General features: G+C 40.9%; 1 long non-coding RNA gene across 1 annotated transcript in view; it reads left to right on the top strand.

The window, feature by feature from the left end:
• The window catches only part of LOC115086157, a 53306-nt gene extending 45520 nt beyond the window's left edge, over positions 1–7786 (top strand). The window contains exons 2-3 of the long non-coding RNA XR_003855114.1: positions 3954–4116; positions 7602–7786. This is a non-coding gene — a long non-coding RNA (uncharacterized LOC115086157). The remainder of the gene's footprint in view (positions 1–3953; positions 4117–7601) is intronic.
• Positions 7787–25016: the final 17230 nt, after the last annotated feature.

Genomic DNA, 25016 nt, shown 5'->3' on the forward strand with positions numbered 1-25016 from the left:
AATGGCAAAAATCAAAGTGCACAGCTTCCCTACAAAGATATCGAACACAACTTGCCACATATAAAAAAACCATCCTGAACTCCAAACGCGACTACTATAGTCAAAAGATAAAAACTTCCACGAATCAACCCAACGCCCTCTACAACATTGTAAGAAACCTCATTAATGAGAACAATATCAACTCCCCCACCTCCAAAACAAACAACCTAAGCCAAGACCTCGCCATTTTCTTCAAGAATAAAATAAACAAAATAGTGACCACCATCAACAATACCTCAGTTACCAAAGACAACATGGACACCCCAAATATCCCACCATGGACGAACTTCGAACCAATCTCAATCATTGAAACCGAAAAAATGCTAAAGAAAATAAACCCAGCTCGCCACAATCTTGATGTAATACCTACCCGTGATTTAAAAGAAATATCACACATCATTGCTCCCACATTGGCAGCTATCATAAATAAATCACTTGAAGAAGGTGAACTTCCAACTAAATTAAAAATCGCGAATATCACACCTATACTGAAAAAAAGAATCTCAATCCAGATGATCTGAATAACTATCGCCCCATCTCAACCTCCCCTTACTAGCAAAGATGACTGAGAAAGCAGCACTGTCACACTCAATGAACACCTGGAAACAACAAAATCCTACACCCATCACAACACGGGTTCAGAAAAAATCGCAGCACAGAAACCCTTCTACTCAATATCTCAAACAAAATAATAAGAGGCTTTGACAATAATCAAAGCTACATTCTAATACTACTCGACCTCTCTGCGGCCTTCGACACCGTAGACCACAAAAGCCTGATATCAAGACTTGCGAACATAGGTCTTACTGGCAATACCCTTGCCTGGTTCACTTCTTTCCTAGAAAACAGGTTCTTCAAAGTCACTTTTAACAACAACTCTTCTGACCCCCTCCCCCTCGAAACAGGTGTTCCACAAGGATCAGCCCTCTCAGCCACCCTCTTTAATATTTACTTACTCCCCCTCTGCCAACTCATTGCAAGCCTAGGCATATCATTCTATATGTACGCCGACGATATTCAGCTCCTCATTCCCATTACAACTACGGCCGAAGATGCACTGCGACTAACAGCAAACCACCTTATCGCAATTCGAAACATGCTGAACCAGCTAAAACTGTGCCTCAACATGGACAAAACAGAATGCATACTCTTTGATAGAAACACAGAACCAAATGACCACATTACCCTCCTTCAAATTGGCACCTCTAACATTCAACTGAAGAACAATACAAAGGACCTTGGAATATGGTTTGACTCCGAACTAAACTTCAAAAAAAACATTGCAATGAAAACAAAAGACGGTTTCCACAAACTCCACATACTTAAACACCTCAAGCCTCTACTCCACCAACAAGACTTCAGAACCGTCCCTGCAATCTCTCATCTTTACCAGCCTCGACTACTGTAACGCATTACTAATTGGTCTACCCAAATCTACCCTAAAACCACTACAACTATTACAGAACGCCGCTGCCAGAGTTCTAACCGGCAAAAAAAATCAGACCACATAACCCCTGTACTGAGAGCCTTCACTGGCTACCTGTCGAACAAAGAATAAAGTTCAATACACTAACAATCATACACAACGCGATCCACAGAACAGATAACACCATCCTTGATAACATGCTCCAAACTCACAAACCACAACGCAACGACTAGAACGTCAAGCAAACTGCTCCTAACCATACCCTCTATTCCATTGGCCAAAAACTCCAACACTAGGAACAGAGCCCTCTCCATTGCGGGTCCAAAAGCATGGAATCCCTACCTGTCTATCTAAGTTCACTCAGAGACATAAAATCCTTCAAAAAAAGAACTCAAAACATGGATTTTCAGTCAGTCTTTCACAGATGACATTGGTTAAGCATACCTCAAACACACACCCAAAATGACTCTCTGACATTAACCCTGTCTTGTCATAGAATTAATGCATCAGCACTTTATTATAACCGGTTCAGGCAATATTTTACATAGTTAGATATATATTTACTATTATTATTATTTTCAACCTGATAAGCAATATTTATACATAGTTAGACTTGTTCAACCTAAAATAATTACTTAATAGTTCCGTAACATCTTGTTTACATGCTACCCATTTATATTGTTCATTGTTTGTTTTAATTGGATTCTCTTTAATATTGTTAGTTATATGTATCAAAATCGTTGTATGTATCAAGTTGTTATTCTGTAAACCGGAGTGAAGGCATGTTTTGCTATACTTCGGTATAAAAAAAAGACTTTAAATAAATAAATAAATAATAAATAAAAGTTTTTAAATAACTAACTAACTAAATAAATAAATAAATAAAACAATGGCATCCAGAATGACATAAAGAACTGAACTGAAAAGGTGTTCCAGTAGTACAGTAGTATCATGCTTCTTCCATGTGTCAATGTTATAAGATGCTCCAACTTTTTATCATTGCTCAGCAAAATGGGTTTAAAATGAGGATTCAAAGTGGTATTATTTTGTTCATTTTCTTTTCATTTTGGACAGATAATTTCTAATCAATCTGGATTTTATAAGGTAGAGAATTCTTCATGTATGGTAATGTTATATAGGCTATTTTGATCAGGATTCCAAATTATCACTAGAAATGTAAAAAGCACTTTGAAATCAATCTTGAACCAATAGATTGGGAATCTGACTTGAGGTTGTTGATAAAATCTTATTTTCCCTAGCTTGTTAGAAAAATTAATTCCTCCCTTGCCCATGGAGATAGGAAATATCAAAGCAGAACTGAAAATCTATGCAAGGTTTTCCAAAGACCCTGATATGAATTTCGAAACATTTGATACAAAATATAAAAAATCCTCTCAAATGTGTAAGCACTTTTGAAATTCTTTCAGTTTTTCATAATTAATTGAAATCTACAAATATTTACAGATATTTTCAAATTGTATAGGAAATCTATTTATTGAAACATTTACCCATCTTTATCAATGTGTTTATTGTTACTCAACTCTAATTTTTCCTTTGGTGTTTCCACTATTAAATGTTCACATTCAAAGAATGGCAGCAATTTTGTAATATAATTGACATGAATCCTTCATCAACTACAGACTCATGAGCCATGTTTCAGAGCCACTGCTTTATATAACTCATCATAGCTTTTTTTTTTTTTTTTTTTTTTTTATAATTGGATGCCTTATATTACCTTGTTATCTCCCAAATTTTACCACCATGCTATTTTTATTAGGTCTTCATTTTGCTTCCCCTATTAAGCGTTATAAATCTATCTTTAATATAGCTTACCTTGCCTTTTGTATGATGGGAGGTGAGAGAGTGATATGCCCCAAGAAAGAAAGAGACCTGAGGGTAATCATTTCTGATGATCCAAAGGTAGTAAAATAGTGTGATAAAGTGAAGGCAAGAGCTAGTGAAATGTTAGGGGTTTAGGAAGAAGTGAAACCAATAGAAAAAAAAAGATGAAAATGACTTCTGCAGGTTGTTAGTGGAGGTATTAAGTTCAGTTCTAGAGGCTATATCACTGAAAAGATATATACGGGGTAGAGGAAGTCAAGAAAAGCTAAAATGTTGCAGTTTGCACCAAGTATACCCATAATTGGAGAGAGGGAATATGAAAGAGGCAATATAATATATCTCTCTATACAAATAATGCCCAAGAATCAACATTTTTCAGTGGTAAGGAAGTTATAGAACAGAACAGAAATATTAAGAGTTCTTTAAGGCAAATGATAAGCACAGGAGAAAATATCATTGTTAATAATTGAAGAGGAAATAGATCTGATTTTTGTTGCATTGCAAAATGGAGTGGGGGGATTGGACAGGCTATATGTGCTTAGGTGTCATTATATTCTATATTTCTATTTACAATACTTCTCGTAAATGTATAGATGATTTCCTTACATCTTTATTTCCTTTATTTTTCTCAATATTCATAATACAGGAAAGCAGCAAGTAAGATAAAGACGAATACTACTGCTCCTTCAATAATAACAGTCTGCTGAAACTTAAAATGGCACAGGAAATGTGTTACTATGATTAGCCCAGAACACCAGATGGGACAGGCACACCACAGAACCAAAGTAGTGTATGATTGCTGGAAAAATGTAAGCTTCTGTAACAATAATGCTTTGGAGGAAGTAAAAATCTAGAACTAGTAATTGTGTAAAAAGTGCTGAAAAATTACATAGCCATTCTTGTAGCAATGAAAAGACACTGAAGCACATTGATTTTGAAAGGCTCATTTAAAAAGACAGGTGCCAAACCAAAAGTAGATTCCTAAATAAAGCTTCTATGGAGAAAGAAAGCCTGTGATAGCATTCAATCTATTTGAGTCTGAGAAGGTGCAGTTAGAACCTGCCAGTGCTTGCAACCTGAAATAATCTTTTTATGCCATGGCTCCCCTGTCTCCCATTTCCTGCTCCTCCTCAACAACTGTTTGGGTATTCAAGATGGTGCCGATAGCCTTTGCCCTTACTGTGTGACAGGAGTCGACAATGGCATCAGCAGCCCCTGTGACATAGTAAGGGCAAAGGCTATCGGCACCATTTTGAATACCGCAGCCGACGGCCCGAGTGCAGGAGATTGCTCCAGGACCCCCGCTGGACCACCAGGGACTTTTGGCAAGTCTTGGGGGGGGGGGTCATGAGGGTGGGGGTTTATTTGTTAGTGATACGTTGTATTCATGGGGGTTCGCCATACGTTTCGTGATCCCCACGAATACAACAAATATGGCATATACGTTGCGGATTGCCAATACGTTGCAAATGAATGCACACCTCTACTTCACACTGCCCACCTGTTCTGCTCCTCACCTGCCTGTCCTGCCTATCTATTCCTCTCCTTCTCCCTTGGACAGATATCTGGTACTGCCCTTACCCTGATCCCAGATATGCCTGACTGCTGCCTGTCTCTGACCACTGTCTAGACCTTGAACTTGCCTGACCACCACCTTCTATAACTCAAGCTATCCATGGACTTCCACATCTGCTACCAACAGAGACTCCACCTAAGTCCCATGCCCTGGCAACCAAAAGCTCAGCCTGAGGTGAACATGGGCTGGTATAGGCGAAGGCCCCTCTGCTTCATCCAGGTCTGCCTGCCAATGATGGGAATCTATAGAGCTCCTCCCTGCAAGCAGCACCAATCTATCTCAGCCCAAGGGTCCACAGACGCAACAACTAGTTAGTGAGCAGGAAAGATAACATTAACCCATTTTGACTAGGGCTGACCAGACAGTGAATTTATGTGCCCAATATGCTAGTGCATTTGTGTCCATGTTCTCGAAGGGCTCTGCGAGATAGCATGTCACATTTTTTCCGGGGTCTGCTTTTCTTGGGTGGGCTGAGAGTCTATTTTTCCAGCTGCTTTCACTATGATCTATGCCAGGAGAGTTGATTCTTAATGGAAAACATGGCTTTGGTATATTGAGATGGGGCAATATGGTACTAGCTGATAGGGTATTGCTCCTGCTTGCAATACTCTCTGAGATGCTCACTGTTTCCTTCTGTGCTATATCCCTACCCTGCCTTTGTCTCTGGCACTCCTCTTGACAGATCTTATCTAACAACATCTCCTCCATGAATATGAAACACTGGGGCTGGCAGATTGGACTTCCTTTCATCTGGGGATTACAAAGTGAAGCAAACACGTGCAACAACTGATTGTTTTAAATTAATGCATATTCCTATGATAAATACTTCTCTACACTTTAGGGATGTAGCTGCCACTCTGCTTTGCTGCTATATGACTTTTGCACACTTGGAGATCTTGATAAAACTCTGCCTTGCTGCTTTAATCATTATGCTACATCTTGGGGGTCTTGTTGCCACTCTGCTTTGTCCCTTTGTCACTTTGCTATCTAACCTAAGACTCTACAACTTGGGGGTCTTGCTGCCAGTTTGCCTTGTTGCCCTGCTCCTAACACTACATCTTGAGTATCTTACTGCCACTCTGTCTTGCTGCCCTGCTCCTGACACAACAATTTTGGAATCTTGCAGCCATTCATCCTTGCTGCTATACACTTTATGCTATACCTTGTTCAAATGTACAAAAATTTTGCCTCTGCATAGGCAGTCAATGGGACACATCCACAGCATCTTTTTCAGAGGCAGGGGAAATGAAATGAAAAATATAAGCAGGAAAAATTACTGTCCCATATGCAAATAGTCAACAGAATTATAGTGGAAATGCTGCACTCCAATTGTGGAATACTACTATGCTTTGTAAGGTAATCAATTGCTCTTCTTGTGGACTGTTTTTTATTTATTTTGTCATTCCCCCCCCCCCCCTCCAACATGTAACCACTTAGTTTTTTGGGGGTTTTTTTCAGAAAATTTAAAAATAAATATTTTACCTGAGAATGGACCCTATAGGGCCCATACCAGCATTTACGTCCTGAAATCTCTTTCATGCCAGGTCTTTCTTACTCAGTGTGACCTCAGATTGGAAATAGTTTTTGGCCGACAGGCAGCTACAGAAAGTCATTAGTCTGCACAAGTCTGAAGTTCGTCATTTAGAAATCATTATGTGAGCCACATCTGGGGTGTGAGCAGCACATCTGGGGTGTGAGCAGCCACATCTGGGGTGTGAGCACATCTGGTGCCTGAATTCTGTGCCGGTTTCCAGTTAGGAGGAACAGTGCTGTTAAATGAATTACAAATGAATCTCTTTAAGTCACACAGAGAAAGGGACTTGCCAGAGAATGTAAGGAAATCTTCCTTTCCTTATCCTGCTAGACCAGCTTAGGTTTATTTCACCCTATCAACAGATGGAGACAGAACATAACTTTTCCAGTGACAACATGACTCCTTTTAGTAGTGGTACTGCACAGTCACTTGCCAGTGTTCTGTCTTTCTTTTTGCCAGGTATGAACTCAGTTGGAAAATATAAGATATTGTCCTGACTCCATGCCATAAATGTTTTAATTGCATTTGATGATACTTTGTAAATCGATGTGATGTCTGCTTCGAACGTCGGTATAGAAAAATTATTAAATAAATAAATAAATGATCTTTCTGATTCCACTGTACGTTTTTTGACTATTTGCTTATGGGACAGTAATTTTTCTCATTTGTATTTTTAAATTTCTAATTTCTCCATTGTTGTTTTGCTAATTTCTACTTTTTATATTTCTCCCTGTTTGGAAGCTCCACTTGTCATTTTTAAGGTATATTGCCCTTAACCTCAGCATTATATTTTCCACCTGTTTGGTTGTCTTAATTCTGTTATTACACTGTCTGCCTTCCCCCTCTCCTTCCCTTCCCTTCCCTTCCACTTCCAGATCCCCCTTCCTTATCCCTCTCCCTTCCCCCCTTTTCTCTTCCCTTCTTCCCCCCTCCCCCCCTCTTGTTCTAGCCTGGGTCCTTAAGTTTTCTATAATTTTTCATAGTTTTTTTAATCTGTTATTTTCCATTTCTCAATGTGTAGATCCTGGAAGCTAGTGCTCCAGTCTTTCTCAAAGTCTGAACTCATGTGCCTTTACTTGGTAGACCTTCCTCCTTTTTGGTTAAAACAAGTTTGTGATGACTGGTTGTATTTTCTCTGTGTTAGCCAACCTGCTCAATACTGATTGAATCTGTTTTTTCCATAGATATGAACATCTATCCCCCTGATGCAGTCCTGATGTGAAACACGGCCATGCTGGGGTCTCTCTCTGAACTATAAGAGTGGGGGTTTTCTTTAAAGTATAAGACTCCCTTGTGTTAATTTGTTTATGTGTTACTTGTTTATGTGGTTCTGTTAACACAAAAAATAATAAAAAATGTATTGAAGATGTATTAATCGGTGTTTTATGTCTAGCCACACATTCTTTATATTGTAAGTGACAATTTTAACTTGGTTTTAATATAGGATCTAGTCAAGTACTTTTACTAAGATCGGTATCATGACCTATTGCAGAAAAACTGGTAGTTTTCTATAATTTTCTATATTGCTCTTTAAAAATGCAGTCAATAACTTATGAAAATATTATCATTTTTCCTTCCTGGTAGAATAAAATGGCATGTCTATTTTAAATTAGTTTTCCCATTTTTAACATTCAGAAATCCATATTCAAAAGTCTGGTAACTTTTTGAGTTATTTGGACAAAAACTATGAATTGAAAAATGTTTCCCCAGCTAAATTTTATCTGAGTAACTCATTAGGTGAACACAATTTACCCAAATAAAAAGAGGCAAGTTGGAGGGTGTGACAAATGTATTCAGGTAGTCCTGATATTCAGCTCTATATGGATATGCTTAGCTGGTTAAGTCTGGTCGGGGATATCGCTGTTCCAAATTTATGCGGGTAACTTTCCCACTAACTGTCCTGATGAATATAGACCTCTAAGAGGAAAGGAAAAGAAAAGTGAAAGCATCCTAGAATATACTGGAATGCAAGCAACTGCAGCAAGGGGAATTCCAGAGTTATTTCAGCCCCAGCAGCAATAAATAGAATTTAGTATTTGGAGCTCAGAAGGCTAGTAAATAAAACATGCACATGTATATGATAATGATCTTCAAATTCCTCACAGGTATAAATAATGCAAAAGGAGCAAATATGTTTCAGTGGAAATGAAGTTCTAGAACAAGACGTCAAGATATGCGGTTCAAAAGGATAGAATAAGGGTGGTGGATGCATGAAACAGCCTCGCCCTAGAGGTGTTGGAGGGCAAAATGGTAACAGAATTCAAGATAGCACGGACACCTTAGTTATGAAGAAGTGTTACTGAGACTATAATTTCCAGAGGGCCACGGATGGCGCCACACAAAAAACAACCTTTGCTTTTATATTAGTCCGTCCCGCTCAACTATTTTTAGATTGCACCACCAAGCAAAGCACCCTCCAGCTAGTTAGATAAATAGAAGGACTCACTCTCAATGAGCACCACATAAAATATTTGAAAAAATGCATGATACAAAAGAAATAGAAATCTTCAAACTTTGTTCCACAAATCTGGGGAGACTTAGTGCCCATTCATACTCTAAAGCACAAACTGATACACCGAGCCAGCAACCAGAAGGTCAGCCGTGAACGAAGGGTTCCAGTTTATCACATTTCTTAAAAGGAGTCCCTCTTCATTACACTCACTGGAGAACTCAGCCAAAGCAAAACCTTACTCAGGGAAAATTGATGCCCTTGTATTTGGCTTTTCAGAACAGGCTTGCAAGCGAAGCAGCAACAGACAATCTTTGTAAAGCACTGACGAGTAAACCGCTGCAGATTGTTTCTTAATCCTGCAGAACAAAAAAAAGTCGCACTCCTGCTGCTATCAGCAGGCAATTCTGGTATGAGAAAAAAGGTTTATGAAACAGAGATCACAAACAGACAAGTCCAGCTCAAAGATGAAACCCTGTTGTTCCATCTTGTTTATTCTGCAGATCTAGTTCTGCTCTAACTTAATAGTGTCTTGACCTTATTTCTGGCCCTCCAACTCAGTTCACACAGTCAATGGCACAAAACTGCATATATTGTAGGAATTTTCAAAAGCCCACTTACACGGGAAGTGAATTTATATGTGTAAAACACATTTTTAAGTGCATAAATGCTTTTGGAAATCAGGCCGGGAGATTCCAAAAGGGACAGGATATGGGTGTGGTCTGGCTGGAACATAGGCACATGTGTGCGCAGCCAGTGTATTTTATAACATGTGCACAAATGTGTGCATAAGTTATCAAATTGCTACATCCCTGTGTGTGCGCTGACACAAACGCATCATTGTAAGCCCATGTACCACTTTGAAAGTTACCATCCTTATATTTTGAAATTTCTCCATTAAGCATGATAGTTTTTATAGCTATTAAGAACATGCCATACTGGGTCAGACCAAGGGTCCATCAAGCCCAGGATCCAGTTTCCAAAAGTGGCCAATCCAGGCCATAAGAACCTGGCAAGTACCCAAAAACCAAGTCTATCCCATGTTACTGTTACTAGTAATAGCAGTGGCTATATGCTAACTCAACTTAATTAATAGCAGGTAATGGACTTCTCCTCCAAGAATTTATCCAATCCTTTTTTAAACACAGCTATACTAACTGCACTAACGACATCCTCTGGCAACAAATTCCAGAGTTTAATTGTGCGTTGAGTAAAAAAGAACTTTCTCCGATTAGTTTTAAATGTGCCACATGCTAACTTCATGGAGTGCCCCCTAGTCTTTCTATTATCCGAAAGAGTAAATAACCGATTCACATCTACCCATTCCAGACCTTTCATGATTTTAAACACCTCTATCATATCCCTCCTCAGCCGTCTCTTCTCCAAGCTGAAAAGTCCTAACCTCTTTAGTCTTTCCTCATAGGGGAGCTGTTCCATTCCCCTTATCATTTTGGTAGCCCTTCTCTGTACCATCTCCATCGCAATTATATCTTTTTTGAGATGCGGCGACCAGAATTGTACACTGTATTCAAGGTGCGGTCTCACCATGGAGCGATTCAGAGGCATTATGACATTTTCCATTTTATTCACCATTCCCTTTCTAATAATTCCCAACATTCTGTTTGCTTTTTTGACTGCCACAGCACACTGAACCGACAATTTCAATGTGTTATCCACTACGATGCCTAGATCTCTTTCTTGGGTTGAAGCACCTAATATGGAACCTAACATTGTGTAACTATAGCATGGGTTATTTTTCCCTATATGCATCACCTTGCACTTATCCACATTAAATTTCATCTGCCATTTGGATGCCCAATTTTCCAGTCTCACAAGGTCTTCCTGCAATTTATCACAATCTGCTTGTGATTTAACTACGCTGAACAATTTTGTATCATCTGCAGATTTGATTACCTCACTCATCATATTTCTTTCCAGATCATTTATAAATATATTGAAAAGTAAGGGTCCCAATACAGATCCCTGAGGCACTCCACTGCCCACTCCCTTCCACTGAGAAAATTGTCCATTTAATCCTATTCTCTGTTTCCTGTTTTTTAGCCAGTTTGTAACCCACGAAAGGACATCACCACCTATCCCATGACTTTTTACTTTTTCTAGAAGCCTCTCATGAGGAACTTTGTCAAACGCCTTCTGAAAATCCAAGTACACTACATCTACCGGTTCACCTTTATCCACATGTTTATTACCTCCTTCAAAAAAGTGAAGCAGATTTGTGAGGCAAGACTTGCCCTAGGTAAAGCCATGCTGACTTTGTTCCATTAAACCATGTCTTTCTATATGTTCTGTGATTTTGATGTTTAGAACACTTTCCACTATTTTTCCTGGCACTGAAGTCAGGCTAACCGGTCTGTAGTTTCCCGGATCGCCCCTGGAGCCCTTTTTAAATATTGGGTTTACATTAGCTATCCTCCAGCCTTCAGGTACAATGGATGATTTTAATGATAGGTTACAAATTTTTACTAATAGGTCTGAAATTTCATTTTTTAGTTCCTTCAGAACTCTGGGGTGTATACCATCCCATCCAGGTGATTTACTACTCTTCAATTTGTCAATCAGGTCTACCACATCTTCTAGGTTCACCGTGATTTGGTTCAGTCCATCTGAATCATTACCCATAAAAACCTTCTCCAGTATGGGTATCTCCCCAACATCCTCTGGAACGAAGAGTATTTATTCATTTCACTCCAGATTTGTTATGCGTGCCATCTGCGGCAGACCTGCAGCATGGCCCTCTCACCTTGTTACACAGACTCCAGCTCCTTAATCCTCCTCACTAGTGGTGGTGGTGGGCCGCCGGCTCCGACCTCGGGCCACCCCCGGTGCCTCTGGCTCTGCTATGGTCCCCAGTGTTGTAGGTCAAGATGCCAATGCTTGTCGGGCCTCTCTGCATGATCCGCGGAGAGACGCCACTACCCGCGCCCATCACTGATCCTTATGAAGGGCTCGCAGCGGGAACCTGACCGTGGTCCCGGATGATGACTTCAAACCCTTCAGTGTATTTAAGCTCAGGCCTCACTCCATAGCATTGCCTTTTCAACCGGTCTCCTTGCTACTTGAGTACTCGCTGCTTGAATCCTCTCTACTCTTCGTTCCAGACCTTCATTATTCCCGGTTCCTGTCTTTCTCGTTCCTGCCCTGTCTATGTTTTAGACTGACTCTATGGATATTGACTTTGCTTTGCTTGACTACACTTCAAGCCTATCTCCAGACCTGGAACTCCGCTACGCCTGATTACGCTACTGCCTATCTCCAGACCCTTTTCTCCGTTACGCTTGACTATGCTATTGCCTATCTCCAGGCACAGACCACTGCTATGCCTGACTCTGCTATTGACTTCTCCCTGATCAGACCATTGCCTTGATTGACTACTCTATTGACTTCTCCATGATCAGAACTCAGCATTGCTTGCCATGACCTCCGCTTTGCTGCCAGCTCTGATCCAAGCCTCTCATTGATGCTTCTCCTAGCCTACTCCCTGGACGTGGACTTATTAGGCTTCAGCTTACCTTTGCTCGAGTGCCCCCAGCTAATCTCTGTCCCATTGGCGCCCGAGTTCAAGTACCATACCCAGTCCAGGGTAGGACTACACCACCTATCGTCTGCTGTCTCTGGGCTGAACCAACCTCTCTTGCTAACCAACCTTGAGGCCCACCCAAGTCCTGCCGGCCCTGGCACCCAAAGGCTCAACCCGCAGGGAACGAGGGCTGGTATAGATGAAGCTCGAGTGGCCTCTGCCTTCAGCCCACTCCACCTGCTGATGGTGAGGACCCGTAGGTTCTCACCTACGGGTTGCGTCAATCCACTTCAGCCCAAGGGTCCACCACCGAAGCAACAAAAGTGAAGCATCCAGTCCACATTCAGATCTCATTTCTAATTGGGAATTGACACTGACAGTATAAAAGTGGTCAGGAGGGGAGAAATGTAAATTGCTGGCTGCTCCCCTCACTTAAATTTCCTACATGCTGGATGCACATAGAATACTGGAGGACTGGTGACCCCCAGCACATTTTTTTTTTTTAAATCATGGCAGGCAGTTGGCACAGGCCCCTGGCCCCCATAAAGAGGTATTGAATACATTCAGTTAGGGAACAGTGGCCAATCCTGGTTATTAGGAAGTACCTGGCAGATCCAAAGGGCAGTTCCATTTCTTGTTGCTCACTTCTAGGGACAAATGGTGACTTTCCTAAATTTACAAGAATAATAATGGTGTATGGAGTTTTCCTCGAGGATTTTGTCCAAACCACTTTTAAACCTTGCTATACTAGATGCCTTGACAATATCCTCCAGCAACAAATTCCACAGCTTATGTTTTGAATGAAAAATACTTTCTGCATTTTGTTTTAAATCCACTACCTGTTAGTTTCAAAGAATATCTGCAGTCCTAGTACTATTTGAAATGGAAAATATCCATCCATATTTATCTGTTCCAGCCCACTATGGGTTCTCGGCTTGGATTTGGGGTTTGAAGGAGAGAGGTACAGGGTGAAATGGAAGGGTGAAGGTAGTGGTTCTGTTGAGCGTGGAAGAGGAGGTGGGGGAGGAAGAAGCCTTGACCAAGTTTAAATATAATGGGGTCAGTACCTAGGAGTTGTCATAGCTGCTAATTTTTTAAATTAATTTTTGGGGTTGGAGGGGTCGGGTGGTATAAATCAACAGAGTTTTACTTATTTTGAAGGATATTGGGGTTTACTCTGTTTGCTTGCCTTTTTAAAAAAATAATATTTTTGATTTACCAGCTATTTGATAAATATAGCCAGTTAGGATAAAAGTTATCCAGGTAAACTTACTTTATATGAGTATATTCAGTGGGTTACTGACTATACTAGCTAAAGTTGGTTAATTTTAACGGGGTAACTTGGCACTTGCTAGCCTACTGAATGTGGGTCTTTTAATGTCCTTCCTCCAGTGATTATGTCAAATTTAATTGCATTACAATCACTATCACTAAGTATCGCACCACTGTTAACCCTTGCACCGGGTCCTACTTTCCAGTGAGGGTTAGAAAAAATATAACTGCTTCTCATCGATTCCAGGGTCAGCTACTCAATGAACCAGTTATTTACGGCATCCAGAAACTTTACTTCCCTATTATATCTTGATATATTTACCCAATCATTACTGGGATAATTTAAATTTCCCATTATTTTTTTGTTGCCAATTTTATTTGTATTTCTAATTTCTGTTAATATTTCATCTCATTCTTTATCTTAGCCAGGAGGACAGTAGTATACACACAGCTATATGCTTAGGGCTGGATTTTAAAAGCTCTGTGCGCGCCGGGAGTATTTTAAAAGGCCCAGCCACACGCATAAAGCCCCGGGACCTGTGTGACTCCCGGGTCTTTGAGAAAAGGGGCAGGGAGGGGCGGTCCAGGAGGGGCAGGATGGGGCAGAGCGGGGCAGAGCTAGAGGCCCCCGGCACAGCGACCATTTGCCACTTTGTTGGAGGATCGTGTGCTGGGAGGCTGCTGGCTTGCGCAACCTGTGCCTGCCCCTAGGCAGGCGAAACAAATTCAACAAGAATTTTGGGGGGGTAGGTTAGGGTTGGGGGGGGTAGGTTAGGGGAAGGGGAAGGGAGATTAGTGTAGGGGGTGGAAAGTTCCCTTCCAGGCCATTCCTAAATTGTAGTGGCCTGGGAGGGAACAGGGGAAGGCCGCGGGCATCGGTGTGCACATGTTACAAAATCAGGAGTCCATGTGTGTGCGCCAGGTAGTGCATGCACGCAAGCTTATAAAATCTATCCCTTAATGTTCACACATGGAATATCCATCTATAAAGATTCTACAGTGCATTTTGTTTCCTGTAGAACTTCTATCCTGCCTGACTCTATGTCATCCTTAAGATATAGTGCCACCACTCTAACAATGTTATCTACCTTGTCATATCAATAGAATTTGTAGCCTGGTGTCACAGTGTCCCATTGGTTATCATCCTTCTACTAGGCCTCTAGCTTCCTTTAGTGCTATATATTCTAACTTAAAAATCTTAGCCATTTTGATTACTGGCAGCTGATGGTCCAAGTGCAGGAGGTTGCTCCTGGACCCCCGCTGGACTACCAGGGACTTTTGGCAAGTCCTGGGGGATCCTCCTGACCCCCACAAGACTTGCCAAAAGTCCAGCGGGGGTCTGGGAGCAACCTCCTGCACGCCGGCCATCGGTGCTCCTACCATGTGACAGGGGCCGGCCAATGGCACGGATACCCTGTCACATGGTAAGGGCAAAGGGGCATCGGCGCCATTTTTTTTTTAGAACAGCTGATGCCTGGGAATGGGAAATCTCTCCCCGAGGCCCCCCTGGATCTCTTCTCTCCCCGAGGCTCCCCTGGATCTCTCCCCGAGGCGCCCCGAGCCGCGCAGCCTGCCTCCGTTCCCTCCGAGGCCGCTCCGAAATCGGAGCGGCCTTGGAGGGAACTTTCTTTCGCCCTCCCCTCACCTTCCCCTCCCTTCCCCTACCTAACCCACCCCCCGGGCCCTATCTAAACCCCCCCCCTTACCTTTGTCCCTCGATTTACGCCTGCTAGAAGCAGACGTAAATCTCTGCGTGCCAGTGTACTGCTGGCGCGCCGTCATCCGACCCGGGGGCTGGTCCGGAAGCCTCGACCATGCCCCCGGGCCGGCACCACGCCCCCGGTCCCGCCCCCGAAATGCCGCGCCCCGCCCCCGAAACGCCGCGTCATTCGGCCCCGCCCCCGACATGCCCCCGACACGACCCCGACACACCCCCTTAAAAAAAACCCCGGGGCTCTGCGAGCACCGGCGGCCTATGCAAAATAGGCGCGCCGGCGCGCGAGGGCCCTGCTCGCGTAAATCCGCCCGGATTTACGTGAGCAGGGCATTTAAAATCCGCCCGTTTGACTTTAGGTTTTGAAAAAAGGGAAGGTCCAGGAGCATTCTGGGTGGGGCCAACAGTTATGCACACAAGTTGAGATTTTATAAGACACCTATGCATGTACATTTGACAACTTACTTGCATAATTTTACACTTGCTAATTAACTTGCACTATTGATTTCTAACTTGTTTATTGTCTACTACTGGCTGGGTGGAAGGTCTGGGTGAAATGGGGGGAGTTCAGTTTGAAGAACCAGAAGGTCTTGCCTCTGGGGATAGGGAAATACCTCCAGTACCTGAATGTAATCCACTTTGAAGCACTGAAAAAAGTGCAAAAAGCAGAATATAAATCTTAAATACATAAATAAATAAATAGAACTGACAGAGGAATCAGAAAAACTGGTAATTTCAATTATGCGCACATATTTCGAAAAACAATGACTTTTGCTCAGAATTTGTTTTTTTATGCGAACAAGTCATGCTTTTTTTTCCGCATGTATTTTTTTTTTAATGGGTAGGAAAATTACACACGTTTAATGCATTCAAATATTTATTTTCAATGCATTGTAGGTGTTTGTGTGTAAACATAATAGGCATGTATGTTGGGGATAGGCATGTGTTCATTTTCAAATATGCATGTATCTGATATGTACAGGTTATATAATATTGTACTGCAGATAAGCAGCTGTATGGAATTGTTTGAACGTTTCCTCCCTCTTTATGAGGTAATGGTAAGCTACCAGCATTTACTATGATTTCAAGGCTTTGTCATCATTGGACTAAGGTCCAATGGTAGTCTCTATCTACCAATCATTACAATGTTTTACTTCTCGTTAAACTGTTTATCTTTCCTCTAACTCTAATCCCAGTTAGAATGACCCCGTTTTATTGTAACTTTTTTTCTTCCATGCACTTGTTTTACCTTTTAATGTATACTCTTATGTTATTAGTTATTTACGTTATAATGTATTTCTCACCCCTTGTTTTATGTAAACCGACATGATACGAACTCCGTGAATGCCGGTATAGAAAAATACAAATAAATAAATAAAAAAATAAATAAAGGTCTGGAAATTTCTGTGAGCAACTTGACTCTCCCATTCCAAACAGGCATTTTTGACCTGGATTATATTGCTTAATAGTCTGTTTCCCTTCTGATTAATTTATCTGCCCCCAGTCTCAGCATTATTGAATGCGTTTCTTCTACATTATTTAGACATTATTTTATCATAGCCCCAGGTCAGTGTATATCAAGCCAGTCCTGGAATGCCTCCTAGCCATTCTGGTTTTCAGGATATCCACAGTGAATATAAGATAGGCAGACTGGATGGGCTGTGTGGTCTTTATCTGCCATCATGTTTTAATATGCATGAAATAGATTTGAACTGCTTCCGTTGCATGCTTATCTATCTCATGCATATTCATTGCAGATATCCTGAAAACAAGATTCACGAGGGGTACTGCAGGACCAGTTTAAGAAACACTGCCCTAGATCCTTTGTGCATTATCTTTCATGATGGAAGGTGTCTTTAAGAAGTCTGCCTAATGGTCACGGGTTGTCTACCACTCTTGATATTCAGAAAAAGCTGTGCCCGCCAAAATCTATGTCCTTTTGCAATCTGTCAGGCTTTGAAGTTTGTGATTTGGGGCCCCAGTTCAGCATTTTTGCTCCCTCAGTTTCTATCAAATTTTAACAGCTCACCTGGAAGCTGTTCAGATCTGGCTTCTGCTGATCCTGTGAAGCCATTGTGCTTTCACTCCTGTTTCTCTGCTTCCCGATTACAGAATCCTGCAGACAGATGCAGGGTAATGGTGCTGTTACCTAATCATTTCTGCTGCTGTTCACTTCACCTGTGATTTCCTTGTGTTTGCTCCTGTGCTCCCTCACCTGCCCTTTGTGCCACAACTTCTCACCTCTGCTTATCAACTTCATGAACAGAGTATCAGGGAATGATTCTCCATTGTCTCTCCATTAAGCATAAGGATTTCTTTTAAAGACACGTTGAGGTAGATATTCATAAAGGAGCAGATTTTAAAACCTGCACATGCGGCCTACATTTGTGCGCGCTGCCCGGTGTGCACAAATGTAGGCCTGATTTTATAACATGCGCATGCAGCCATGCAAAATAGGCTCGGTGTGCGCAGGAGCAGTTACACGTTTACATCCTGAGGATTTACACACGTAACCCTTTTAAAATCTGCCCCAAAGTCATTCAGATGGAAAAGTTATCCATCTAAATGGCAAGTTTTGGTATATTCAGCCTCTTATCCTCTTAACTGGATAAAAACTGGCCAGATAAAAAAGAGGAAGTCTGGGGATGTAACTGGAAGGAACTACTTATCTGACTAATTTAGCTGAATATGTTGCAATATTCAAGCTTATATGGCTAAGGAATCCAGATAACTTTAGACCTGCTATTGAATAGGTCTAAAGTTAGCAGGTTTTCTTATCCTGCTAGTTATAACATTATCCAGATATATTCAATGGCGCAGCCACACCAGTGAGCATCCTGGCTAAGTTAGCCGGATAAGTCGGCTATGTCTGAATATTGACCTCATGATCTATGCAGCAGGCATGGAAAACTTATCGACTAAGCCAGTGGGATTCATTTAGATTATAACTTTTATCAGGTGCTCGGTCACCTTCGTTGGCCCATACCCAGGGACATGGGCATTTTATATCATACGTATCTGCGCGCATGTTATAAAATGGACTGGCCGCGCGGACATGTGTGCACAATTATAAGTGGCTGTGTGCTTATGCGTGCAAATGCTGCTTCTACCATGTCAGTGGGAGGATTTAAGTAGATATGCGTGCCAATGTCATTTCCAGTTTTCCCAGTTCACTCCCAGTTCACCCAGTTAAGGGATAGGTCTTCCAAACCCCCTTGGTTTAATAGCTTCCCTTCTTTCCCGTTAGCCATTACCTCTAAAACCATACCGATCTATCCATTTTTCTTTATTTTATTACTTACACATCCTCCATAGCAGAAGTAAAGTTATATGGCTGGGAACCCCGGCGTGTGCCTGTGCGTGTAAGTATTTAAACGCAAATTTGAAGTTGAAATCCAAGAGCGCCCGTGCCTTGCCCAGAGTACGCCCACATCCTGTCCCTTTTTCGGAACTTTTCATTTGTTCGCATAGTGGGAGACAACGTGCATATGCAGGAGCCCATTAAAATTTGTTTGGCTCGTACCAGTCTGACATATTCATGGATCTCCTGGTTTGGGCATGCCAGGCTTTTAAAATTCACCGTTTATTGTCCTCAAGACGCTTAACTTGGAAAGGATTTTAGGGTATCCCTAATGAATATGATATTCAGTAGGGTTCTCTTAAAAACCTGACCCATTTATGTCTCTTGAAGACTGGAAATGATTACCATTAAGGAATTTTCCACATCGTTGTAAGTGACTTGCCAGTGCCCCAAACATTTCATTTTTTATATTTTTATTCTTTTGAGTACCTCCATCCAAACAGTGAGACAATAGTCAAATAGTGGTGATACGCCATGAAAGTTTTCATTGTATAGCATACAATTTAACCATTGCCTGGTGTGTTTGGATAAAGGCATTCAGCAGAATAAGGACACTAACAATGACACCTCTGTCCTCATGAAGAATACTTGGTTACTGAAAAAGCAAGGAAAACAAAATATTTTCTAAAGGAAAGAATGTAAGTTAATTTCTTCCGTAGAATCACATCTTCTACTACATCAGCTTCTCTTTGATGAAAGCATTCACATGTCAAGCTGTTTATTCTGAAGGAAGTGAAGAATGCCCTATTTTAGACAGCAATGCTGCTCTTTTTAACAGTACATTTCCTCAGTATAGAAAATAAGCTCTACAAAAACATTTGTAGTTTCTTAAGAACTCAATCATCCAGGTGACAAATAGTCAAATTCTTGTTTCATGTGTATATATATATATATATACATAGATAGAGAGAGAGAAAGATACATAAATAAACAGATAGATATAAATTAATTTATATGCATATATATAGGAAATGGACATAAATGTCCCTGCTACATGATTTGGCAAGTTGTCTGCTATGATAGATTTAGCCTGAAACATCTGCTTCCAAATATAAATAGACACCTGGGACAACAAACTTGTGAAAGAACTGACTGGGAGACTCAGCTTGCATTTAAAAAAGGGGTACATTGAAATAACCAAACGAGATAAATTACAATCCAATGACTTTGGGAAAATGTTCTCTTTCTTTCTTTCTTTTCTTTTCTTTAGCCCAACAATGCACAAGTTCAGAAAAAAAAATCATAATTCAGCAGCATTATTCATAATTCAGCAGGGAGTAATTTGTTTTGCTTTTTTCCAACATCTGAAACAAAAATCACTTAGGGGTATATTTTAAAAGGGTGCACGTGGACGTATATATGTGCGTGCTAACCGGCGCGCGCACATGTACACCTGATTTAATAACTTGCATGCGCAGGTGCGCGCAAGTTATAAAATCCAGGGTTGGCGCACACAAGGGGGTGCACAATTGTGCACCTTGCGCACGCCGAGCCACGCAGCCTTCTCCCGTTCCCTCCCAGGCTGCTCCGAAATTGGAGCGGCCTTGGAAGGAACTTCCCTACCCCCCCACACCACCTTCCCTTTCCTTCCCCTACCTCCTCTGCCCTTTCCCCCCTACCTTTTCTTTTTCCTTAGTTTTGTTCCAAAACTTACTTCAGCCCTGGCAGTCGGCTGGCGAGCGATCCCCGGCACAGCGGCAAATATGGCCATTGTGCCGGGAGCCTAACCCTGCCCCCACCCCAACACTGGATCACCCCACCCCACCCATGCCCCTCCCTCTCCCCACCCCTTTTTGCAAGCCCCAGGACTTACACGCATCCTGGGGCTTTACACGCATCGCCAGGCCTTTTTAAAATAGGCCCAGCGCGTGTAACCCTTTGAAAATCTGGCCCTTAGTGATCAATATGGCCCATGAGACAAAAGATGTTAGCACAATTGTTAACATTTTGATACTCCATCAAGTTTCCCACCATGCTTTTGATAAAGTTAGAAAATAAAAAAATACATAAGTGGAATTTTAAAAAAGAAAGCAAAAAAAAAAAAAAAAGAATATTTATTCAACAGTAAATATATATCCAAGGTTCTATGCAGTATACAAAAAACAGAACAGTAATAAGAAAACACACAAAAGTTCAACTAAAACAAAATAACAAGAATTACACAACATATGTGCTGTATGTTTTGGCTACCTAAACAAAATCCAAGTTCAGATAGCTATCACTGCACGTGACTATAAAATCTTTTAAAAATATAATTGTATAATAAGTTCTGTAGAAGGCGTAGTCTTACTAATTGCAGGCTTTGAGTAAAAGTCTGTCATAGTTTCTTTCTGTTCTTCTTGATGCTGTAGAGTATATGAAAGTTGAGATATTGCCTTGAAAAACTTTGAATTGTTACTATGAGAGGTTGCATTTTGTTAAAAGTCATATATAGTATAAAGATAGGTTTTGTCACTTGCCTGTTTTTTTGCAAGTAAATATCATAAAACTTATGAAATACATTTTAGCACACAAGAAACTTTTATTTTAAAAATTAGAAAAAAATATTTATTAAATGTGACCCATTGCCTTAGGACAGGCAATTTCAAAACCCATTTAAGTCAGTAAATAGCTATTTTTTCAGGTAAAATAATGTGTTTAAAAATTGCCCTCCAATGAATTAAGATGGCTTTGTGATTCTAGGAGGTGTTTGGTCTCTCTATTATTTTTCTGCCTTTCTGCTGGAATTATTTCCTTTTTTCCTGAATTAAGATGTCTTATAAAAGATTTGCTCTTTCTCTGAAGTTACCTTTATGCTTTTAACGTAACAGAGTTTAAACCAGTTCCTGGAAACTAGCCAGGGCTGTTTGGAGTGAGGCTCTATTGTCTTGCTGGCAGAAGCAGAGCTAGGTATGACTGGAGAGGAAATATCTTTGACTACACTGCACTCAATTCTTCATAGCTCCCGCAAGAAACATCTAGGCCTCGAGGACAATGGGGTGCAATATGATGACGCTGAGAAGAGTGCTGAAGGCCCTGTAATGGTTGCTACCAGGTGATCCAGAGATTGTATGATGTTGGAGAACCAATGTGTCCCTAGGCAGCTACAGTAGCCAGTTTGGAGAGGAGAGAAGACTGTTTTGGAAGGTACTATTGTAAGGCTCTCTGTGCTTATCAACATTCAGGGATGATCAGCTTCTCGCCACTCGCCTTATGGTCCATATGGTCCATATGGTCCATATGGTCCATATGGTCCATATGGTCCATTTTGGAAAGGTTGGATACCTCTCTTGCTGTGGCTTCTAAAGATATTTTAATTTTGGCATACATAGTGGAAACGCTCACTAAAGAACAGGAAGATGACACTCAAAAATGTGAAAGCAAAATGGCTCAAATTGAGAAAGATATTAAAGAAATCAGAGCTGTTAATGCATCATTAGAGGAAGATAAATTGTTAATACATAAGCGTATGGAACAGCTGGAATATCAAGCTTGACAGCTTAATTTATGCTTTATAAACTTTACAAGGTCCACCAGGTTTTTCACTGCAGGAACTTATTGAAAAAATGTCTTATTGACGTTTTCACTTTTTCTAGGGAAATTATTCTTCCAGTTAATAAGTGTACTATTTGCCTATAAAAAAAAAAAGAGTAACTTCAATTGCATCTGTGGTGAAGTCTGCTACTAAAGACGCTTTAAACATGTTAGATTCTTTATTATTCTGATTATGAGGAGTCAGAACTACATTAGTTGTCTCATTTGTGTTTACCTAGGTACAGTTTTAGTCTGTATTTTCAGAACTCTGCTGAAAAATTTGGTGGCCAATGTTTCTGGGTAATTCCAGATGTTACCAGATCTACCAAGGAAAAAAGGAAGCTATTCTTATCGAGGTACCAGGAAACTAAGGGGGTCATTCTCTAAGCTATCACACTCAAAAAGGGACTTTTCGCGTGCGATAGCTAGCTCAGGGCGGAGTCAGCCCCGGAAGAGGAAGAGTTGGGGCTGCACTGGGGGCCAACGCTAAGGGCACATCACTGGTGGCGAAAGGTACAATACCTTATTGCTGCCAGTTTCCCGCCGAATAACTACACCTTTTACGGTGTAGTTATTCAGCGCAAAAGCCGGCAGTGATTGTACCGCAGAGGTGCGATCGCTGCTGGCTATTGCAGGACCGCCCCCATTACCGCCGGATTCTCTAAGGTAATCCAGGCCTAAATCTCCTGGCGCATCCTACTTTTTATTGTATCTGTATAAATGTTTGAATACTTTTGCCCAGGTTAATTATATATTTTATGATCCTGAATCACGTAGATCTTTTTTGGATTTAAAGAACTTGAAGTGTCTAATGCCAGCAGGAGATAATAAAGGTAGTGGTTAAGAATATGTAAAAGGGCTCAGGATTCTACTGGAGTCTTGTATTTGATTATTTTCTGGTGATTTTTTTCTCCTTAAGATTTACTTTACTCCTACCCTCTTCTCTTTGTTAGTTTGTGGGCTCTTAGCTGGCATTTTGTATTTTTGTTTTCTATTTATGCTATTGAATTGTATCCTATTTATGAAATTTCAGCATTTCTGTCACATGGTATTTTTGTGGAAATATTACAAAATGTTATAAATAAAGAATTTGATAAACCTGTCTTCCAATGAGAGGCTAAAAGTTTGCACTAACCTTTCTGTTGCATGCATACTTTTCGGAGGAGTTTAAGAAGAGATTCTAAAAGGAATATTATGTTGTGGGAATACCACATTTTCACAAGTACCTGAGCTATTATGCCCTCAAAAGAACAGGTACAATGAACACAGCCATGTTGTAATGCACGTATGTTATACTATTTTCAAATAGAAACTACCCATGTTGTTTCTCTTACAAAATTATCACACAGTAACATACTAACATAGTAAAATAATGACATATAAAGACCAAAAGGATCCATCCATTCTACCCAGCAAGGTGTTTAGGCTAGTAACACACACTGAAAGCAAACATATACTATTAGAAAATTGCCCATCTGTTAGCTCACTTTAACTCAAAATTGCAAATACTTGTGTTCTTAATTCATGTATAAGAACATCACTGTGGGATGAATTTATTTTATTATTTGTAAGGACTGTTTTTAGAAGCTGGAAATATAATGATAGAAAACTATGAAATCAAAAGCTAAAAAACTTTGCCACATTTTTCATAAGCTGCCTCACTGACCCTTTATCATCTCAGGTCCCTCCAGGAACTGGACACTGATTTATCCAGTCTCAGCTAGAGCTTCCCACTCTGACACTGTTGGTCCTGCTCCCCCATGACACCATTTGGGGGTGCCAGTCCTTTAAACCCAGTTTGTGGATGCCAGAGAGTCACTGCAGACATCTGCCTGCTGCCCTGCCTCCATCTATTTGCTGCTGAACAGTCTCACCTACCCTTTCCATCTCAGGTCCCTCCAGGAACTGGATACTGATTTCTCCAGCCTCAACTAGAGCTTCCTGCTCCAATGCTATTGGTCCTGCTTCCCTGTGATGAACTTTGGGAGCACCAGCCCTTTAAACCTGGACTGTGGTGATGGAGGAGCATGCACACAAAGGAGCACACACAAAGGAGCTTGCACCTTTGTGTGTCTCTTCAAGCATGACTGTGTGCTCATTTCCTGAAGGCTGATTTTATTTACATCTATGAAAATCCCAATCTATCCCTTTAAGACAACACAAGAGTGATTATACTACAAGGTCAGAACTTATATCTATACCACTACATCCCATAAAATGAGTAACTATGTCCACTACTCTTACCTTACTGCTCATCAATGCTTGTTCAGTTTCAAACAAAGCTTTAGTGATCCTCAGTCATTTCTCAACTGGTATCTCTCATTGTTTATGCACTACCAAATCCTGGACTACAAACAGTGATATATTGCTTCTGAACCAATATTGCCCAAAAGATCACACTTACTTTTCTCAATCCTGCCTGCAACAAACGACGTGGTGGTGGACAAGTACTTTTTTACAAATAATCCTTAGGTCTAGAATAAATTAACATCAATATACCTCCACCTTATGAAGAAATGTTACAAAATATGTATGAAAATTCGACCAGCAGTCAAATGAGTGGATATGATGAATACTTTCTTTCAGTGAAAAACTTATACTTGTTTCAGTCCCTGAGGCAGCAATAGCGAAACATGCATCGGACTGGACGGGACTCAAGGACCAGCAGTGATCCGAGTGCAAGGAGCGCGGCAGCGCTCTTGAAATGAAACCTCTGAACAATGCATAAGGAAGGTATCAGTCCACATGACTT

This window comes from Rhinatrema bivittatum, chromosome 2 (assembly GCF_901001135.1).
Source record: "Rhinatrema bivittatum chromosome 2, aRhiBiv1.1, whole genome shotgun sequence".
NCBI classification, from domain to species: domain Eukaryota; kingdom Metazoa; phylum Chordata; class Amphibia; order Gymnophiona; family Rhinatrematidae; genus Rhinatrema; species Rhinatrema bivittatum.